We start from the raw sequence: 9,801 nt of genomic DNA on the forward strand, positions 1-9,801 counted from the left end.
AGTTTCATTCTAGTAATTTAATATGAAGATATAAACTTCATTCTAATAACTTGAATTATAGCAAAACAATTGAATATATGCAAGTGTAGTTCATAAATGAATATAATGCACCTTTAAAAATGTAAGAGCATTGAGCGCTCTATTAGCCCCCCACCTCTGATGACTAGTGTCATCAAACACAGCACCTTTCCCTCGCTAACTTCTTCTTACAGAAAAGACCAACCTAAACAAAAGTTGTAGCCTGCCTTCGCTGGCTAAACTTCTCCAGGTTCTTAAAGTTCTGATAACGGCTGTCCTGCAGTCTTTCCATCTGCCTTTCCTGTCTCCTAAGAGAACTCTCAGCCTGTCTTGCCTTGTGCCACTTATAAGCCCTAAAGGCACCCAACAATACAAAGGTACAGCTCACAACTATTATGAAAGGTTTCAGGATGTAAACATACTGAAATTCCCCGGTGGTCAATTCGTACTTTCTTATGTGGCAAAGCTCATCAGATTATTCAGTTAACCTTCTTATTAACATGGGTACAACAAAATAGGTACTTTCATTTTACATATTTTATTTATTTTTTCTGTAGTATATCAAAAATATTTTTTTCCTTTTTAGATCATTTCTTGTGTATACATCAAGTTCATAGATATTGATTCTAATTCAATCAATTTTAAAATGCAGTGAAAAATACCATGATCTTTACAGTGCATTTAAAATCCAATTATTTTTACAATACAAAACAATAGAACCCTGTCTGTCACACACCAACCAACAAACACACTTACTCATTCATACATCTTCACATTTATTCCAATCCCAACAAAAACTATTTCTAAGGTTGAAGTGCAGTATTTTTGGGCTAGAAGGATGTAATTCGAGCCAACTATTGTGATAAATACAAAATCCAACCTAGCTAAAAACAAGAATAATGTTTAAATACTCTGATACAAATGACCACATGTTTTCTTGTAACGATCAAATCCTGTCGATAATAATATCCTATCTGCGCTACCTAATAGTAAAACTATGAACCTGTCCCAAAATGGCACCCGGATTCATAAACCGGTAGTGTAACTCCTGGGTGTCAGAAGGAGAGAACTGGATCGAACTGCTTCCAGATCATCAGACGCCGTAAACTCAAACCCCGCGAATTTGCAGCGTCTATTTAAAGCATTGATATCAGCTAACCTTGTTTACACCTGTCGGAGCAGGGGAGACGAGGCAAGACGACCACGCACATCGGTAAAACTAACCAAAAAAAGGTACGATTGCTATGCAGCAAATACTTCACCTCATAAGCATTATTTTTTAGTTATGCCCGTAAGGGACCCTGTCTGTAATTGCCACTCGGCAGCTAATTTACTCATACCATTCGTAATGAGCAGTACACTGAATGATAATACAGACCTGCAATATTTAGAAGAGGTAAACACGAGGGTGCTTGTAACACGCATATTTTAACTATCAGCGTGTATGGCACATTAATATACATACGTCGAAAAACACTGGTGGAACAGAAATCATATTGCATATGGGAGAAGGACTGAGACCATAGACTTCTATTTTTTTTTTTTAAAGTAATCATCATAGCAAGCCACACAGAGATAGGATATTAAAATGTAACTCTTTAATTATAGACCATTCCTATTATGAAAATGAGGAATCAAAAGGGAATCGACATGGACCATACACTATGAATACAAATGAGGACCAAAGACTGCATTCTTTTGTCTAAAGCAAAGGTCAGTCAATAAATGCAATTTTGGGCAGTATAAATTTCAAGTAATAGCTATGTAGGATAAAATGATACAATCTGAGCCTATCTTGTTTAGGACGTCTTATTGCAAGAGCTACACCAAAAAACACCTTCTTCCGCTCCACAAATCAAGATAAGGAATACTCCCCGAGTGATGTATTTATGATAAATCTGGGGTAAGAGCACTCTTTTTGTCAATATTTTGGCCCACCAGACATACAGGGCTATAAAAGAAGTTCCTAAAATATATGCTCCCCCCTTTTTTTCAGTGTTTGTTTGTTTGTTTACTCATGACAAAGAGAAGTTTATATCCACATATAAAGGAATCCAGATACTTCTGGTTATCACCAAACCTAAGGTGAGATTAAACTGTGAATATCTCTCGATCATAGCTCAGAACTAAAAGTATGCAAGATGTCCTAATCTAGATGGACCTATCACTATGTGCTTTTGGTCCCCAGTCTCCCTCAAAGGACATAATAACACATCCTGCGACTGTGTCACACTGCATTTGGATTTTATTTATCAGATCTTGTATGAATTTTCTTTTCTTGATTAAAAAAAATAATGTCCCACACTCAATTGTCCTTGGTGCAATGTGGTGTTTCATAGCAAGTGTATAAAGTAACTGTTATACTAAGCTCTATAGATTAAGTCATGTGTCCTTCTACTAAAGGTTAAGTCACAGGTACATTACACTCTGTTTGTAATTTCAGGTACCCTGCACACACACGCTGAGGAGAGAATAAAACTCTTTCTGATCTGGTCCTGAGGAAGGTGGTCTCAACCCACCGAAACGCGAGTAGACCTGGCCTGGAAAATACACAAACAACATCTGTGTTACTCAACCTTAGAAATAGTTTTTGTTGGGATTGGAATAAATGTGAAGATGTATGAAATGAATGAGTAAGTGTGTTTGTTGGTTGGTGTGTGACAGACAGGGTTCTATTGTTTTGTATTGTAAAAATAATTGGATTTTAAATACACTGTAAAGATCATGGTATTTTTCACTGCATTTTAAAATTACAGAAAAAGTAAAAAGAAATAAAATATGTAAAATGAAAGTACTTATTTTGTTGTACCCATGTTAATAAGAAGGGTAACTGATTATTCTGAGGAGCTTTGCCACATAAGAAAGTACGAATTGACCACGGGGGAATTTCAGTATGTTTTCCTTGATATTGTCCTCTCTTTTCCCTGGTCATTAACTTAAACATAGAGGGGGTCCCATAATTCATGCAATAGGTTTCAGTATGTAACCAATAATTCCCTGTCCCAAATTTCCAAACCAACTTCCAACATTTCCAAACCCTTGGCCAATTTGATCCCAAATCCCTTCAGTAGCCGAATCATGTATGTCTTGGTGTATCTCAGTGATGTTGCTCATATATTTCTTTAAATCCTTGCTATTTACATGGATATAAGTGCAACACCGTTGGACCCTCAATAATTTACAGACTCCGCTCTCTTTTTCCAATAAAACATCTAATGCAAGATGGTTCTTAAGCTCCATAGCCTTTATAGAGACTGTCTCTCCATCAGCAAGCAGCAAAGCTTGAGCTGTATTCACTGCCAATTTGTCCACCAGTATTGACACCTCCTAATCTTTACATCATTCAGAACCACTCCCAAACTCAGTATCATGCACCAAATACATCTCCAACAGTTTTTCTTGCACTCTTGCTATGTTTCTCTCTATGCAGTTGTTTCCCTTCTAATAGCCACAAGTCTTCATTGTGGAATATCTTCGGGAATCACAATGTAGCATCCCCTGATCGGGCCCATCCCCCTTGGCACTCCAAGGGCCCTATGATCCTTCGGTTGTTCTGTGTTAAAGTTTTCAACAAAAATACGGCAGAACATGTTTCTGTGTGATTAGGCTATATTTATTCGTTATCTGCTATCTTAAATATCTCAACAAATACGATTATTATATGCAGGAATAGAGCATGTCAAAATATTTTGTGCCAACGTTAACTTTGGATACAGCATATGCTCATCAACACAATTTGACATGTATGTTATCTGACATAGAAAATAAATTTGTGGATCAGATAGAGGATAGGCATAGGTAGTCATTATTTAGGCCTAATCCTAAGCATCAGGTGGTTCCATGGACCCAAGAAGGATTAGATCATAAGGCGAAGGGAAGCTCTGGTCCAATAGCTCTAGATTTGCAACAAAAAGGGAAAGTCTACATTAGACAAACACAGACATACTATGACAAAATATTTGTGGAAGAGAGTGAATGTGACCACATTTTCTTGATTGCGGAATCAATAAAGAAGGCGCTGTTGGATAAATTAACCATAATGCCCAATGTGTATTTTGTATGTGGAAAAAATGTGTATGCTTGCTTGCCTTCCTACTGGTATGGATTGTGTTATCTGGCTGTACTATTCCCTAAGATATAAACTAAATAGGTAAAAGGGAGAACATGCACAACTTTTCCTCTATAGTTGTCCTCGTATTCAATTTGTCGCGTGCTCAAGGGGTTCACTCTGTGATCAAAGTGTGGCATTCCATCACAATGTAACGTCCACTGATAGGGTCCATCTCCCCTAGCACTGCAAGGGGCCCATGATCCTGGGGTTGTTCTGTGTACAAGTTAGCAACACAAATAAGACAGAAACATTGTCTGTGTGATTAGGCGATATTTATTTGTTATCGGCCATCTTCAAATTTAGTTAATCATATCGCTTGATTTGGACAGTGATATGGCAATCTGATCATACTATTGGATACAATCATCAATCCCTTCCTCCATCCCGATGCATTTTGGGCTGATTATCCCTTCGTCTGGGGATAGCTCTAGCGGAATATATTCTACATAACATGAGAAAACCCTCCTTTCATCTACTGCGTGGTCAACCGACACCCACGGGGGCAGTGACTTATACAAGATGATGTGGTGACATGCTTTAAATCAACCAGGTAAAGCCTGGTGTCTCAAAAACGTAAGTGTTATCATCCTGGCCACAAGGTCAACAATCCATGCAGTGCTAATGCCTGCTAGCCTGTTTTCTTTTGATTTATTTTTATATCCTTTGATTGATTGAAACTGCTCAAACTACCCCAACGCCTTTTTAATATAATGTTCTTCTGGTCTGAGGTAAAGAATGTCATCGTCTGCAAACAATTTTTGCTTTGACATACCAACTTTAGGTGCCTCTATCCCCAGATTCTCCATAACCCCAACACTGCTAAATTAGAGTTCACAAACACCTTTGCCTGAGCCCCTTGACAAAGATTCTGGAGCATTACAGTAAATTGAGAAGGAAAACCAAACCTTGTTAGACCATAAAAAAGAGCATCCCAGTTTACCAGGTCAAAGACTTTCTCAGCATCAACCATCATTATGAGTGCAGGCATCTGTTGCACGTAAAAATAATCTAAAAAGACAGTATTAGAAGGCATTCGTCTCCCAGCAACAAACCCAATCTGATCATTGTGTATTAATGCATGGGCTACTGGAAAATATGGTTTGCCCCAATTTTCATTAAAAGTTTATAATCAATGATTAAAATAAACAAATCACTCGGTATGAGTTGACATCTCTTGGATTTTCTCAATTTTTTAAATAACTACTGATTGTTGATTCTTTGGAGACTAGTGGGACTTCATCTCCTTTTCTTATAAAATAAAAAATGTCCATCAAAAATGGTTCGTCAAAACAGCTTATAAAAATACCATGTTAGAAGGCTGTCGTTACCACAGGCCTTCCCACAAGGCAGTAAGGCCAGAGCCTGCTGAATCTCTAGGACTGATATTTTTGCTTTCATCCCCTCTACCTCTAATATTGTTAGTTATGGCAACCTGATGGACTGAAAGTATTGATGTATACTTTCATTAGAGACTGCGTATTTATTTGAATACAAATTATTATAGTTTTGTAAACAATTGTCTGACACCTCATACCCTATCAGAAACCAGAACCCCTGACCCTGTTTTCTGGTGCTCAGTAACCAATGCAGCCTCCTGCTAAACCATAGTTGATGATGCCTAGAATGTTTCCACCATCTGGCTTTCTTCGTATACCTGCTGTTTGAATGACCTCGAACTATTGATCTTTTTTAAGATAAAATTTCCCCTTAGTTCATGTTCAGCTTCAGCTAGCTGGGTATCTTTTACTATTTGTGACACCAAAGCACAATTTATCTTCTGCACAGCAGTATCAACAGCCATTTGGAGCTCAGCTATGCATATGGCACAATTTGTAGCTTGTAAGGTCATAAATGCGAACATCTGACCCTGCTTTATTGCCTTAAAAGCACACCAAATGGAAAAGATTGATGCTGTACCTTTATTCCCCTAAAAAAACCTTAATACATACTTTCATACTTGTTAACCACTCCTGATTTGAAAGGAAGTTACGGCCCACGTTCCACCTGGACCTTTCCCTTCTCTTAACCTCCAATTCAGTTTCAATACCAACCAGAGTGTTCAGAAAATGAACTGCCCCAAATTTCTGAACCTACACATTTCAGAGAGCAGGAGCTAAGGGAATAGCCTATTTGAGAGCCTGACTGGAAACGGCGGAAATAACAAGTATATTGAGAGATTCCCAAATGACCTCTATGCTAAGGATCAATCATTGTATGGTCCTGCTTCATCATTTCCAACACTTTTCAATGACTGGATTCAGTTCATTTTTGGTTTTATTTACTGTGTCCCAGGTTAAATCCTGAATGAAATTAAATTCTCCCCCTAACATTATTGGGCCTATAGACATATTACTAATCAGAATAATTGCACTTTGATTGTCAGCTACTCATCATAGTAATTCACACAATTGAGAGGACTGCCATTGAGACTAACTGTAAGCCAAATCCACCTGCCATCCCTATGAACTTGGGCAAATTTCCAATAGACCCCTTTGCCCAGATAGACTGCTACCCCACTCTCCGCCAACCCTGTTGAAGCGAAATATGCCTTAGAAAACTGTTGAAGAATAAAAAGCTTTGGTGCGTTGTTTTTAAGGTGAGTCACCCAAAGAAATAAAACTTGTCAGGAAAAGGATGTTAACCATCTATCAGACCCCCACACATTTGCTTCTTAGACATTCCATTGATATTGCATGAAATAATTCAGGTTTTAAAAACCATTGTCTAAAAAGCCCTCCTTTGATAAGAATTTCCGAAATATGCATTCACCGCTATGATTTTGCTCTTTTTTGCTAAATATGCTGCCCCATTCCATGAATCCCCCCCACCACAACTAAGCCTTGTGACCCCCCAAGACCCCAAAACCTGGTGAGAGGGGAATGGCTCACAATACCCCTCTTTCTGTGGATAAGGCCCTCCTTTGATGCTATGGCAATGCTCCTCTGGTGGACATACAACCCCTGGCCCCAGTGCAGACAAAGGAAAAACCTTCAGGTCGGTGAACCTTCAGGTCGGTGGCAGCGCCTAGGGTTTGCTGGAGAGTCTCTGTGTGGCGCGAGCTGATTTTTAACCCTAAGAGCTCGCTATTCCCATCGTAAAGCTTGTCAGGCTCATCAGTGTGCGCAGGCATGATTTAGATGCTGGCGCCTAAGCTATTTTAAAATTGTCACTTTTCATGTTTGAGCACTAATTTTAACTACCGCTTTCCTTACCGCATCTTGTGCACATCACTGCCCCTCCTGCGGCCTCCCTCGCCCCGTTCCACCGCAGCTGACAGTGCTGTTTGAGTGGAAGGCGAGGCGCCATCTTGGGCTGTGTTCATCGTGAAGCCTGGCCGGAGTTAGCGGTCTAGCGCTTCTGGGGAGGCAGGACATAAAAAGCAATGCGCTTCCGGGAGCGCAGTGGACGGGCGCAGCGGGCGCGACGAAGGCGCGCCGGAGTTGCACCTGAGTTAAGCCCGTCTGCGCCCGTCCACGGCCGAACGGGGCCAGGGGCACGAGATGCTGCCCGTTTTGTCACGTACTCACCATCCCAGTTATGTCTGCATTGGGCCCCTGGCTCAATCGACCCCTCCACAACGACCTACCTGGTACATCTCGGTCTATACACCCCCCCCTCCCCACTCCCCTCCCGGGATTGTATCACATTTAGCCTCACCACCTTCCGCACTTCCCTCTGTTTCCCCTCCACCACTGGCCCCTCCTGCTCCAGTATTTAGCACTTCGGCCACACTCCTAAACACCAGGTCTGCGGTCAATCACCAATACGAACTATTCGATTACATCGACTCCCATGAACCAGATCTCTTATTTCTAACCGAGACCTGGTTCAAGACCGACTCCCAGCCCAACGTGCTTGCCGCCTTACCATCTTCATATTCCGCCATCCGAGCGGACCGCCCAGAAGGCAAGCAGGGTGGAGGAGTGGCCCTAATAGCTTGTACTGATCTTAACTTCCAGGTTCTCCCTTCCCCCCTATCCCCGATTTTGATCACCTCGTAGCCCGTTCGACTTCCCATCAGGCTCCCCTCACTTTTGTCTTAATCTATCGCCCCCCCCCAACCCACTCCCTCCTTTCTTTCCAGTATTCAGACCCTCCTGGCTACCCTGGTGATTAACAACTCATCTGTCCTAGTCTTAGGGGACCTTAACTTTTGGCCTAACGATCCTGCCGAAAGCCTTCAATCAAAGGAGTTTACCAGCCTTATGAATAGTCTGAATTTCGCGCAGCTCATTCATAGCCCCACCCACATACATGGTCATACGCTAGACCAAATCTGGTCACTGAACGTCCCATCCACATCCCCCATAATATCTCCATGTTCCTGGTCGGACCATTCCACCATCACGTTCTCCCTTGCTCTAGCGCCCCTGGTCAAACCCCCGCTTCCCAAAAACACCTGGGTTCGGAAATGGGGCAAAACAGACATGCCTTCTTTCTGCTCAGCCCTGGCCAAAACCAGCCCTGACTTATCTGGCCTTGCAGCTACCTCCCAGTTGGCCGCTATTAACAACTGGCTTACCGTGGCGGGTGATGAATTCGCTCCCTTAAGGCGGCTTACAGTCAAACGAGCCCACGCAGCTAACCGTTGGTTTACTCCCGACCTCAAAGCAAAGAAACTAGCTGCAAGGAGGGCCGAGCAAGCTTGGAGAAGAACTTACAGTCCCGCACAAAAGTCAATTTACCTGTCCGTCTTACAAACTTACAAAAAGGGCATCCTGGAAGCAAAAACTGAATACTATACCAACAGGATAATGACAGCTGAGTCCCAATCAAAGGAAATCTTCTCCACCGTCCATGAACTAGCATCATCCAGCAGAGCCACGGTCACTATCCCCCCTTCCCAGTCCCTCTGCGACTCGCTCAACGAGTTCTTCATCAACAAGGTTGCCAAAATCAAACACAACATTCCCCTGCCCTCCCCCACATTTGTCAACCCCTCCCCACCCTCCACTACCCTCAAACTGACCAACATTCCATTACTAACCAATGACACACTCCTCCCTTTGCTTCATCGGGTCAAATCAGGCTCTCCCCTGGATTTTGCCCCTGCTCGCATCCTCAAGGAAATCTATTCAGCCTGCCCCACACCACCTTTGACCCTCCTTAATGATTCACTCATACATGGCACTGTCCCCAGCCCATACAAATCGGCGGTTGTCATTCCAATCCTAAAAAAACCCGACGCCGACCCATCCTCCCCCTCCAACTAACGTCCCATCTCCCTCCTGCCTTACCTTGCAAAAGACCTTGAAACCCATGTTACCACCACTTTGAGCACCCACGTTGAGGCAAATCATTGCCTCTCCCCCTGTCAAGCCGGTTTCCGTCCCCTGCACTCTACAGAGAAAGTGGTCATCTCTGTAATGGACAAACTGCGCGAAGGTATCGACATCAACCTTCCGCAAGCCTTGATCCTCCTAGACCTGTCCGCCGCTTTTGACACGGTGGACCACTCCATCCTCCTCAACCGTGTCAGGGCGGCGGGCATAGAGGGCTTGGCCTTTTCATGGCTTGAATCCTTTCTCCCTGGGAGACCCCAAGCGGTCCACCTGGATGGCTTCACTGCGGCCTCCCGCAAGGTAGAGTGTGGGGTCCCCCAGGGCTCATCACTTCCCCCCTTTTGTTTAACCTATACATCTTCCCCCTCATTTTTATGTTACAGCAGCTGG

This window comes from Lissotriton vulgaris, chromosome 4_1 (genome assembly GCF_964263255.1).
Source record: "Lissotriton vulgaris chromosome 4_1, aLisVul1.2, whole genome shotgun sequence".
NCBI lineage: Eukaryota > Metazoa > Chordata > Amphibia > Caudata > Salamandridae > Lissotriton > Lissotriton vulgaris.